This window comes from Chlorocebus sabaeus, chromosome 21 (assembly GCF_047675955.1).
Source record: "Chlorocebus sabaeus isolate Y175 chromosome 21, mChlSab1.0.hap1, whole genome shotgun sequence".
NCBI classification, from domain to species: Eukaryota; Metazoa; Chordata; class Mammalia; order Primates; family Cercopithecidae; genus Chlorocebus; species Chlorocebus sabaeus.
The window spans coordinates 38,993,357-39,005,885 of NC_132924.1; the positions used below are offsets into that span (position 1 = coordinate 38,993,357).

Here is a 12,529-nt window from a genome sequence, read left to right on the forward strand (position 1 = left end):
TGGCTAAACAAGAATTGCATCAGTTGTCCATTTAGTGTTGGTGCAGCCACTCAGTGATGCCATTAAGACCCCATATTGATCTATCCATCTGTCTTGTCATTTTCAGCAGATTGGCTTCTGACACTGCCAATTCATGATTGCAAGACAGCTGCCGCAGCTGTAGGCACTGTCACACTCACAGACAGGATGTGGGTGGGGAAGAGCAAAAGCAAACTCTCCTCTTGCACTTGCACCATTTATCAGAAAGCAGAGTCTTTCCCTGAAGGCCCCAGGAGACTTCTACTTATACCTCAGTGGCCAGAATGGTCCTATGCCAATCCTAGCTACAGGGGAGTCTAGGGAAGGAAATCACCACATGGAATTTATATCTACTGTGATTCATCCCCTTGGGTTACAGGTGCACTGTCACCCTGAACAAAAGTGGTGTTCTGTTAACCAAAAAAAAAAAGGAGAAAATGGCAGCTGTTTGTCATTGGCTAAATAAATACCCTTTTTCTCTGGAAGGGAAATTGTTCTGTTTCACTAGATAACAGAAATGATTTTTAAATGAAACTAAAACTCCTTCCACATGACATCAGATTGATGTTTAACAGAAAGATAAATGGTGCCCGAAAGGAGCTTTTAGGTTTCTTGTTTTTCTTTAGCTCAGTAAAAATAGAAAGTTTTTAGCCATCCGTGGAAGCTATTTTTTGCTTAACTTTTGATTTTGGTAATACATTTCAATATACAGTTTGCTTCCAACAATTGTTTTCATTGTGATAGACATTGTGAGGCAGAACAGAATATATATTTCTACTCATCATATTATTAGCTACCATTTGTTGAGTGTCCCTTATATGCAAGGCATTATAATAGGTGGTTACATCGTCTCTCATTTATGTAAGAGGATATGCCCGGCTGTTACAAAAAGTCCTAGATCAAGTCTGAGTCATCAGACTTAATAAAGAAGAAGAAAACGGAAAGTTTTCAACAACCATTCTAATTTCTACTTCATTCCCAGCCTGTGTGAGGCCACTATAATAAGATACTCTTGACATCTGGGCTCTTAAAATGGAAACCCATTTATTGGTTAAAACAAAGAACAGTCATAACTAGAATTCCCTTCTGTTCCCTTCCCTATCCCTTGGCCCAAGGGTAGGGTTTCTTTTAGAAAGGAAGCAAGACACTCATTATAGAGTCTTAGCTCAGTAGTAGCCACCTACCCATCACTGGGGGCCACAGTCGTGTGTCCTGGAAAGGCATAGAAGGCATGACCTATGCCCAGAAGGTCTCTGAGTGTGCAGACATCCCTCACTTTCAGGCCATTTGGTGATGATTTAGCATGTGGTGTGGATGACTGAGGTCCACCTTCTAGAACTCTGGTTGACTGCCGACAGATGCTGTGAAGTGCTGTGTTGTTTTCTGGAGTCTTAGCAAAGAGAAGTATAGGCTGACAGCACTCTTGGGCTACCCCATGGCTCTTGGCCATTTGTTGTCTCAGGTAAGCCTAGTTGAAGAGAAGCTCAACAGAGCCAAGGCTGGCAGAGAGGACCAAGAGGCTATAGACTGGTGGGTTGAGGTGAAGGTAGTGGGTACACCACTGGGAAACTAGATACTGGTTTCGGAAGGAAGAAACCATTCAGAAGGAGAAGAGCCAGAGGAACATGTGAACATCCAGGTCAGGAGATGAAAGTTAGATCAACGTCTGGCAAATTAGCAGAGAGTAGACATAGAGAGCAGAGCAATGCCTGGGTGGAATTTGTAGTCTCCTACTGTATGTTCCTTCACTTAACAAAGATTTTGTTTAGTATGTACTATGTGCCAGAAACTGTTCTAGGTACCAGGAATAGAGTAGTGAACAAAACAAAGATCCCTGCCTCTCATTCTCCTTGTAGTTATAACTTGTTTTTTCCACTTACATTCTAATGAGGAAAACAAATTATAAATAAGATCTACACATAAATTATAAATAAATAATGTAGTATGTTAGTGGTAAATAGTAAGCAAAAACAGAAAGCAGCAAAAGGAGATAAAGGAGTGTAAAGATGCTGTGCTTACAACACAGTAGCCATTAGCCTTGTGTGGCTGATGATATTTAAATTAAAGTTAAAAATTCTGTTTCCATGTGATACAAGCCACATTTCCAGTGCTCAAAAGCCTCATAGTGGCCATCCTATTGGACAGTGAAGATAAAGTTTCATTGAGCAGAAAGTTCTGTTGGTCAGTGCTTTTATAAAAGGTGCAATATTTAGGTGGGGTGGGTAGTGAAGGTCCTACTGCAAAGATAACTTTTAAATAAAGACCCAATGGAGTTGATGGGGTTGATGGGCTGATGGGCTGACTCATGAGCCTGTCTAGAGGAAGAGTATTCCAGACAGAGGGAATGGCAAATGCAGAGGTTCAGGAGATGGGAGTGAAGTCCATATGGCTGGAGCATAGTGGATGGGGTAGAGTAGTAAAAGAGGAGGTCAGAGAAGTGAATGGAGGGAACAGATCCTGAGGCCCTTGTGGGCCTTTGTAAGGACTTTGTATTTTACCCTAATTGAGATGGGAACCATTAGAAGTTTTGTGCAGAGGAGTTTCATGATCTGACTTAGATTTTAATAGAACCCCTCTGGCTGCTATGATGAGGATAGATTGAAAGTGGGCCAAGGCAGAGGTAGGGGATAAGTGAGGGGATATTGCAATAACCCTGGAAAGAGGTGACGGTGTCTAGGCTGGTAGCAGTGGTGGTGGTGGTGAAAAGTAATCAGATTCAGGTTATTCTTTTGAAGGCTCAGGCAACATGATGCCTGACTGGGGTGTAGGGTTTAAAAGAGAGAACAGACGAAGGTTTTCTGGTCTGAGCAATAGGAAGGATGGAGTTTTCACTCACTAAGATGGGGAAGACTGGGGGTGGAACCAGTTTGAATAGAATAAGATCAGGAGTTCCTTTTTGAACATGTTAAATGTGATATGCCTGCTCAGCATCCCATGGATATTCAGCAAGTAGTGGTTGCTGGACTTAGAAATTTGGGACTTGTCGGCCTTGCGGTATTTTAAATTATGAGGCTTGTGATATCCTTAAAGGAGTGCGTTTAAATAGAAAATAGAAGACGTGGTTGGGCTCACGCCTGTAATCCCAGCACTCCGGGAGGCCGAGGCAGGTGGATTTCTTGAGTCCAGGAGCTTGAGACCAACCTGGGCAATATTGTAAAACCCTGTCTCTACTAAAAATAAAAATAAAAATAAAAAAATAGCCAGACATGGTAGTGCGTGCCTGTAATCCCAGCTACTCAGGAGGTTGAGGTGGGAGAATCACCTGAGCCTGGGAGCTCAAGGCTGCAGTGAGCTGAGATTGCACCACTGTACCTCAGCCTCAGCAACCAGAGTGAGACCCTGTCCCGAAAGGGAAGGAAAGGAGAGGGGAGAGGAGGGGGTCCAAGACCAGATGCCTGAGGACACTAAAGACAGGAGGTTGGTAAAGGAGGCAGTAGAAGGAGCAGCCAGTGTTGGAAAAGCCAGGAGAAGGGGGTGCATGAAGCCTAGTGAGGCAGGGTTCACAAAGGAGGAAGGGAGCAAGGTGTCCCATGCAGACATGAGCACTCAGAACTGACACCTGGATTGAACCCCGTGGTGGGTAATTGATGACCTTGTGAGGAGTAGATATGTTGAGAGATGGGGGTGAAAGTTGTTCACAGTGGGTTCAAGGGAGAATTGAAGCAAGAATAAATGATCCTTTCAAGATATAAAGGTGAGTAGAGAGCTGGTGTAGTAGCCAAGAGAAGAACAGGAAGACCAAGAGAAAGTTGTTGTTGCTGTTTTTGTTTTTTTGTTTTTCAAATGATCCTTATTGAAATATTTTCCATTGTGCGTCTTAACTAGCTGGGCATTCCACAGCACCACCGTTGATGTCACCTATGATGTCATGAGGGTGGCGGCCATCAACATTGCAGCCCATAGACTGGGGAGTCCCCAGTATCTCTTTAATGATTCCAGAGAGTTCTCTGGCTAAAGATCAGTGCCACATGTGTCGAGCAATGTTGACGATCTCATCAAAAGTGATATTTCCACTGTGTTTAATGTTTTTCTGTTTCTTTCTGTCTCTTGGTGGTTCCTTGAGGGCTTTGATGATCAGGGCAGAGGCAGAAGGCACCACCTCAATCTGGGCCTGTCTGTTCTGAATGGTCAGTTTCACGGTAATCCTCAGATCCTTTCAGTCACTGGTTGCTTTAGCAATGTCATCACCAACCTTTTTTGGAAACAGACCCAGGGGGCTGATCTTGGGGGCCAACACAGACGTGGCGCCCACTTCACCCCCAGTGCACCTCAGGTATATGATTTTGATCTCGTTGGGGAAAAAATTTGGCAGCATGGCAGAGGCGGCTAGATTCAGGATGACCGAAGAAAGTTGCACCTTGGCCTCCTCCCAGCTGAAAGCCAAAAGCCTTGTTGCTGTTTTTTGAAGAGATGCTTGGATTAACAACTTGTTTGTAAGACCTAGTAAAGAGAAAGTTTGAGGACACACGAGCAGATGGGGAAGAAAGACTGGAGGGAAGAGAGATGTGGGGAGGAACTGGCATGTGCCAGGAGCCTGGAGACAGGAGGGGAGGCAGAGCCCAGGTCCTGGGTGCAGGCAAAGGAGCAGGTGTGGGGATGAGAACTCAAGGAAGTCCTCTCCCATGGTTTTTAGATCGTTAGTGATACAGGAAACACAGTCATCAGTGCAGAGTGAGTGTGGGAAAGTTTTTAGGAGAGAAGAGAGGTCTTTTAGGGAAGTGGAAATGTCAATGGGCAAGAGAAATGCAGTCCAATGGCAGCCCAGCCCAAAGACCAACTTGGTGCTGAGACTTTGAAGGGAGACTAGTCAGTGAGGGGTGATCTTCTCCTGGCCAGACCCTCTCCCAAGGCTGGGCGAGATGGAAGATCCTGACACATTCCAGAGAATTCCTGATGTGGCAGGCTAGCTCCCAAGAAGGTCTTTCCACCAGCGATGGGCCAGTGGGGTTGGCTTGAGCAGACTGTGATTCCAGCACTTTAATGCAGTTTCTGTCACTGGAGGATTTGTCCAGTGCTGGGATGTGGAGTGACAGTAAAACCCTGATGCCTCAGGCATGGCTGAAGTGCTGAAGCACACAGGGTGTACCTGGGGAGAGGCCACAAGGTTGGTGACCTCTGCGGGTGTGAATGACCCCAGGCACTTGTTTCAGTGTTGGGGTGGGTGGCTGGGTACTGCTCCTGTGTCAGGGGTTGACATGTCCAGCGTTGATGTCCTTCCTCAGTGCCATATGCCAACCTTCAGGTTCCAGAGGGCCTTTTGAATGACCTGCCATGGTTTCTCCATGACTAGCTTCTGGGGTGATGGGGTGGCACCTCACCCTGTCTAAGTTGAAACTCATCACACTGGGTTGTATTTCATGGTTTGTTGTCTGTTATCCCTGGGCTGTAAGTGTAAGAACCCTCTCCAACTTTCTTACCACTTAATCCCCAATGCCTGGCAAAATACCTGAATACATTAATACACACAAGAGGGCAGGTAGGAAGGAAGGATGGGAGGAAGGAAGAGGGAAGGAAGGAAAAAAGAAGGGAAATGAAAGAAAAAAAGGGAGGGAGGAGGGGAGGAAGGAAGAGACAAGGGGAGGAAGGAAGGAAGGAGCAGACATGGAATCCCTGCCACTATAGTAGGGCTATTCCAATGAGGATTGCAATCATGGATCTGAATCAGTGGTAGCCTCCATAGAGGATGTAGCGATGAGGTAGGGTAGAAGGTAGTGAGTGCCATAAAGAGGGCTTTCAACAGGGCTCTCTAAAACCAGGAAGACACATGTGAGATTGTAGGGCATAACCAGGAAGACTGGGATGCTAGTGCCTGGCCAGATGGGGGGCTGATCTGCTCTCCTAAATGACCTCTCTTCTCTCCTGAAAACTTTCCCACACTCACTCTGCACTGATGACTGTGTTTCCTGTGGCACTAAAGATCTAAATCAGAACCCCATTTCTGACCCCCATTCTGATGGGCATCAGAAAGGTGAAAATAAGGAGTGATGGTCCGGGTGGGCAAGAGGAAGCAGGAAAGGAGTCCTGGTGAGTAGCTGAGACAGGCCCTGGCCCCCAGTTCTGTGGGGAAGGTGCGGGGTGGGTGTGTTGACAGGTTGGAGAGGAGGCCACCTGCAGCTGGGAATCCACACAAGGCTGTATTAGTCCATTTTCACACTGCTAATAAAGACATACCTGAGACTGGGAAGAAAAAGAGGTTTAATTGGACTTACAGTTCCACATGACTGGGGAGGCCTCAAAATCATGGTGGGAGGTGAAAGACACGTCTTACATGGTGGCAGCAAGAGAAAAATGAGGAAGAAGCAAAAGCAGAAACCCCTAATAAACCCATGAGATCTTGTGAGACTTATTCACTACCATGAGAATAGCATGGGAAAGACTGCCCCCCCTCCATGATTCAATTACCTCCCCCTGGGTCCCTACCACAACATGTGGAAATTCTGGGAGATACAATTTGAGATTCGGATGGGGATACAGCCAAATCATATCAGGGCACAGCAGCTTTGGTGATCCACCGCTCCTTCCTGCTCCTCCCAGGTAAAGGGGAGTCACTCTTCAGACTTGCTTCATCCCTTCCCTTTCTTATCCCTCTCCAACTTTTGCACCTTATACCCCAACCTCTGGATTTTGTCTGCAGTTATCCTTTCTTTTTTCAACAGGCCTCTGTACCCACTGTTCTCCCAACTTGGAGAGCTGTTTCCACCCCTGATCCTCACTTGCTAGTTCAGTTCCTTCTTGGTCCTCAGATTTTGCCCTGGGGCGACTTCCTGCTATTTCTATATTCTTCCATTGCATTCTGGGCTACTTCCTTTATGGCACATATGTCAACAGAAATGCCTTGCTTATTTCTCTATTTCTAGACTTAAGAAAAGGGAAAGAGATGGATATTTCCCAGCAGTCCCTCAGTGACAAATGAATGAAGACAACTTTGTCGAAAGAAAACAAAATCCCTGAGTATCCCCTAACTTGGTGCTTGTATTTTTATCTAGCACTGGTGTACTCTCTAAAAGCAAATTCATGCTAAACAGCATTTTAGTCTTTCTGGTTAGCTGGCAAAATTTGCTCCAAATAAATATGTATATATATTTATTATTTAATAATGCTTGTGGTTTAAATACATGTGTTTTAGGAGCAACTTTGATCTACCTCGTGAGTCCAAGTTTTTTAATTTTGTAAGTTGTGCCTTATGAATATGGGTAAGAGAGGAATCAAAATGAAATTAATGTTTTGTCTTTGGATGGTTAAGAGAACTGCAATATTAAGGACATTAGGATGTCTCAAAGTATTAGATGCAAAAATGTATTTTTAAAAAATATGTGTGAATTATCAAATATAGAACAAATAGAGGAAGATGACTGGGTCTGGTGGCTCATTCCTGTAATCCCAGAACTTTGGGAGGCCAAGGTGGGTGGATCACTTGAGGTCAGGAGTTCAAGACCAGCCTGGCCAACATGGTGAAACCCCGTCTCTATTTTTTCTTTTTTTTTGTTTGAGATGGAGTCTTGCTCTGTTACCCAGGTTAGAGTGCAGTGGCACTATCTCAGCTCACTGCAACCTCTGCCTCAAGCAATTTTCCTGCCTCAGCCTCCGGAGTAGCTGGGACTACAGGTGCATGCCAACAAACCTGGCCAATATTTTACATTTTTAGTAGAGACGGGTTTCACCGTATTAGCCAGGATGGCCTCAGTGTCCGGACCTCATGATCTGCCTGCCTTAGCCTCTCAAAGAGCTGGGACTACAGGCGTGAGCCAGCACACCCGGCCAACCCCATCTCTATTAAAAATACAAAAATTAGCTGGGCATGGTGGCACATGCCTGTAATCCCAGTTATTTAGGAATCTGAGGCAGGAGAATCATTTGAACCCAGGAGGTGGAGGTTGCAGCAAGCTGAGATCGTGCCATTGCCCTCCAGCCTGGGCAACAGAGTACTCCATCTAAAAAAAAAAAAAAAAAAAAAAAAAAAAAAGGCTGGCGCATAAAAACATATGTGTTAGAATAAATATAATAAATAATTATAAAGGCTGGGTGTGGTTGCTCACACCTGTAATCCCAGCACTTTGGGAGGCTGAGGTGGGAGTATTGCTTGAGCCCAGGAGACCACCCTGGGCAACATAGTGAGACCCCATCTTTACAAATTAAAAAAAAAAAAAACTAGCTGGGCATCATGGTGCATGCCTGTAGTCCCGGCTACTTGGGAGGCTGAGGTGGGAGGATGTCTTGAGCCTGGGAAGTTGAGGCTGCAGTGAGCTATGATTGCACCATTGCACTCAGCCTGGGAGACAGAGTGAGATCCAGTCTCAACATAATAATGATAATAATTTGTATATTATTTTATAAAATTTTTATTTTATTATTATTATTGTAGGAATACTTTGAAGCCTAAGATGGTGGCATCTTCCTTTAGAGATAATTTTAACTAGCTCCCACCAGATGCATAGTGGACAGTAGTCATTTTGTAACACTTTAATCCATGTTCAAGGTTTGAGATTCCCTGCCCATTCGGATGAGGTAGAACTGGACTACAAGTCCACATGAGCATCAGTTTACTTCAGGTGTACCCTTGCTTACATTTAGGATGTAATTACATGGGATCTCAGCTTAAAATGGGAACTGGTTTATCTTAGTCCCCATCTTTGGTAGCATGGACTTCCATAGTCTGTCTTTCTGAGGACAATGAACCTGCTGTTGTATTTCACAGCTGTTGCTTCAGAATCAGCAGATGTCCTCAGGGCACTGTGGGCTTTGTTCTTGGAGGTCTCATGTTCTTCCAAGTGTTTGTCTGATATTTTTTCATTAGCTTGTTAGCTCTTTGGAGCTTTTAAGATTTTAAAATATATTCTCTCCAGCTTTTAAAATTTATAACTATATTGCATAAAAATAAAGTTATAGATGTACTGCATAAAAGTATAATTTGACATTCTGTCTTGTAATTCTGCATATTACATGTCCCTGGGGATAAATGCATCTTTCTGGATTTTAACTTTGATCCATCTTTTAGGTCAATGATGAAAACATGCTTTGCCTGCACTACTACTTTGCAGGGAGACCAAATGTGGCACTTTGCCATGTCTATCTTCCTGATAGAATTATATGGACATAATCTGCTTTTATCAGCAGTGTTTGGCTTAGTGGTGGCTGGATATGTATTAATATTTGGGGTCTTAATTGGTGATTGGATTGAAAAGAAACCAAGAAATAAAGGTAATACTCTTACCTGTGACATACATAATTATGTGGTACATATGACTTCACTGGCTTTTTTGGTTTAGTGAAATAAAATTCATAAATTGCAATGAACTGAATAGCAAAAGAGCATAAGTTAAAAACTCTAGACAAAGTTATACAGCTTTGTGTCATCATTCTCTGATTCTACATGTAAGATGTTTTAGATTTTTGCTAAGTATAGGTTTTTAATATCAAATTCCTGAAAAATGCTTTCTTTTTAATATTTTGGCATTACTTATGCATAATATGCTTGTGTTGTTTTTATTAGAGGCAATTTATTTGTGTAAATGATTTTTTTTTTGGTACTGGGTGATCTGTCTAACTATTCATTAATATCTGGAGACTTATTTGTTCAAATGTAGATCTACTTTTAGCTTTTGTCCATACTATCTCTTTAAGCTTCTTTGTCCAATAAGAATGTAGGCTATATAAATGTAGGCTTCTCTGAAGCCACACCATTGAAAAGACTAGCTGATTGAAAATCTGGTATGCTGGTCTTTAGGCTAAATTGGTAACTTCAGTTACAAATTAAATCCAGAAGAATGTAATGTAGCACTAGAACATTTTAAGTTTCTTGACTTACCTAGAATCCAGCTTTTCATATATTTGAGAATCCATCTCTCAAATATGTTTTCATTCACTTGTGAAGTCCAGCTTTTTTCTCTTTTGGTTGCAAAGGCTTTGTCTTTAGTGAGTTCAAGAGTCTGCTCTTTGCCTCTTAAGCCCGTGATCACCGATGGAAATGCTAACCCTGGTTGCGCAGGGATTTGGTCAAATGCAACTACTCTGCATTTTTTTTAATTCTATTTTATTTTTTTGAGACAGGGTCTCGATCTGTCGCCCAGGCTGGAGTGCAGTGGCACGATCTTGGCTCACTGCAACCTCTACTTTCCAGGTTCGAGTGATTCTTGTGCTTCAGCCTCACGAGTAGCTGGAATTACAGGTGTGTGCCACCGCGCCTGGCTAATTTTTGTATTTTTAGGAGAGACAGGGTTTCGCCGTGTTGGCCAGGCTTGTCTGGAACTACTGACCTCAAGTGATCTGCCCGCCTTGGCCTCCCAAAGTGCTGGGATTACAGTTGTGAGCCACCGCACCCAGCCTGCTCTGCATTAAATGATGATATAGCTGTGAGCTGCCTGTTAAAACCGAGAGTAAAGATTGGGCTGGGTGTTTCCATTCACAGTTGCTTATGCCTTGCTCTTCACGCAGAACGCCTCCGTCACCACCTGTTGCACTGTCCTGATGCTTGTGCTCCCCTTCAAGAGGCAGATGGAACAAATCTGGAACGGCTGGCTCACTGTGAGTGTCTCCCGTGTCCCTGTGTCACAGACACAGGGTGTCACAGTCACCCTGAATGTCCACCAGTTAATGTTTTCTTTGTGGCCCTGCTCACTGATTTTGGATAAGGCTAATCTTTCCTCAGTGTCCTCCTCTCCCCTAATTTGTGAGTCTGAGCTGAAATCCCACTGACATGAAGGCAATAGAATAGCAGAATCTGTGTCTGCAAGGTACAAATTAGCGTTGGCTCTGGCTCTGATGGGGTGGGAGGAAGAAAATGCTTAGTATTAACACAATAGCACTGGTCTCCAAACCTACATTGAATCTTTTTCTCTCTAAGGTCTTCATGTTCATTTAGATGTTCCTTGAGCTGTCAGATAAATAACTGTATGCACTGCAGTGGGGCGGGAAAATCTATTCTCGGGTTCCAAACTTCCTTTCCCCTCCTTCAGTAGGTGGCCTGCTGTGCACTGGTGACCACCCTAGTGGCCTTGGCGAACCTGGCTGGCATGGTACTGACCATCACCATTCAGAGGGACTGGATCGTGAGCTGACGGGTGACAACAGAGGCTAGCTGGTTGGTGAGTGGTACCGCCCTGGGTACTGATCCTCTGATCAGCTGAGAAGTAGAGAGCTGACAATGCAATCAGGGCTCTGAGAGAGGCTGACAACAGGCTTTAAGAACATGTTTTTTGGAGTCAACGAGACCTGGGTTTGAGTTTGAATTCAGCTAAAACCAGCTGTGCCTCTTACTAGATGCATACTCCAGGGCAAGTTACGTGACTTTCCTCAACTGTAGAATGAGGGAAATAAAGTCACACACACACACACACACACACACACACACAGAGCTCAGCTGTGGGAAGGATTCTATGAGATACAGGATTTGGAAAGCACTTAACACTGTATCTGCATGTAGGAAGCACCTAAAAAATGATTGGTACTGTATTATCTAAAGAATATATAGGCTAGGCGTGGTGGCTCATGCCTGTAATCCCAACGCTTTGGGAGGCCAAGACGGGCAGACCATGAGATCAGGAGATCAAGACCATCCTGGCCAACATGGTGAAACCCTGTCTCTACTAAAAATACAAAAATTAATGAGGCGTGGGCACGCACCTGTAGTCCCAGCCACGCGCGAGGCTGAGGCAAGAGAATTGCTTGAACTCAGGAGGTGGAGGTTGCAGTGAGCCGAGATCGCGCCACTGCACTCCAGCCTTTGCTCTGTTGCACAGCCAACAGAGCAAGACTCTGTCTCAAAAAAAAAAAAAAAAAGAAAAAGAAAAAGAATATATAGACTGTATTTTTAGGAGAGAAGGCTCTCAAAGTGTATCACAGAGGTACCTTGGCAATTTTAGGCCTAGAAAATAAGTAAATTAAAAGATTTATTGGCCAGGCCTGGTGGCTCATGGCTGTAATCCTGGAATTTTGGGAGGCCAAGGTGGGAGGATGGCTTGAGGCCAGGAGTTCAAGGCCAGCCTGGGCAACATAGGGATACACTGTCTCTACAAAAGAAAAAAGAAGGCCGTGTGTGGTGGCTCACATCTGTAATCCGAGCACTTTGGGAGGCTGAGGCAGGCGGATCATCTGAGGTCAGGAGTTTGAGAATAGCCTGACCACATGCAGAAACCCCATTTCTACTAAGAATACAAAATTAGCCAGGTGTGGTGGCACATGCCTGTTATCCCAGCTACTCGGGAGGCTGAGGTAGGAGAATTGCTTGAACCTGGGAGGTAGAGGTTGTGGTGAGCCAAGATCGCACCATTGCACTCCAGCCTAGGCAACGAGAGCAAAACTCTATCTAAAAAAAAAAAAAAAATTATATTTCTTAATTCAGGCCAGTGATAAGCTTCCACTTTAAAAAAAAATAATAATAATAATCTTCAAGTGTAACTGTGAATTGTCATTGATAATAAAGGTAAAAAAATATATTTTTTTAATAATGGAACTAAACGAAAGAATCTGGCATTTTTGCTTTTTCTCCCATTTGCAAAACTTGGATCATTCACAT

At 44.0% G+C, this 12,529-nt stretch overlaps 1 long non-coding RNA gene and 1 pseudogene across 1 annotated transcript; one reads left to right on the forward strand and one right to left on the reverse strand.

Moving 5' to 3' along the window:
- Positions 1-3,835: 3,835 nt before the first annotated feature.
- Positions 3,836-4,333, reverse strand: LOC103226387 (large ribosomal subunit protein uL11-like; annotated as a pseudogene).
- Positions 4,334-10,021: 5,688 nt separating this feature from the next.
- LOC140709564 (uncharacterized) lies at positions 10,022-11,295 on the forward strand. The gene is made up of 3 exons (XR_012090062.1): positions 10,022-10,183; positions 10,450-10,539; positions 10,971-11,295. It is a non-coding gene; the product is annotated as an uncharacterized lncRNA (long non-coding RNA).
- The last annotated feature ends 1,234 nt before the right edge of the window (positions 11,296-12,529 follow it).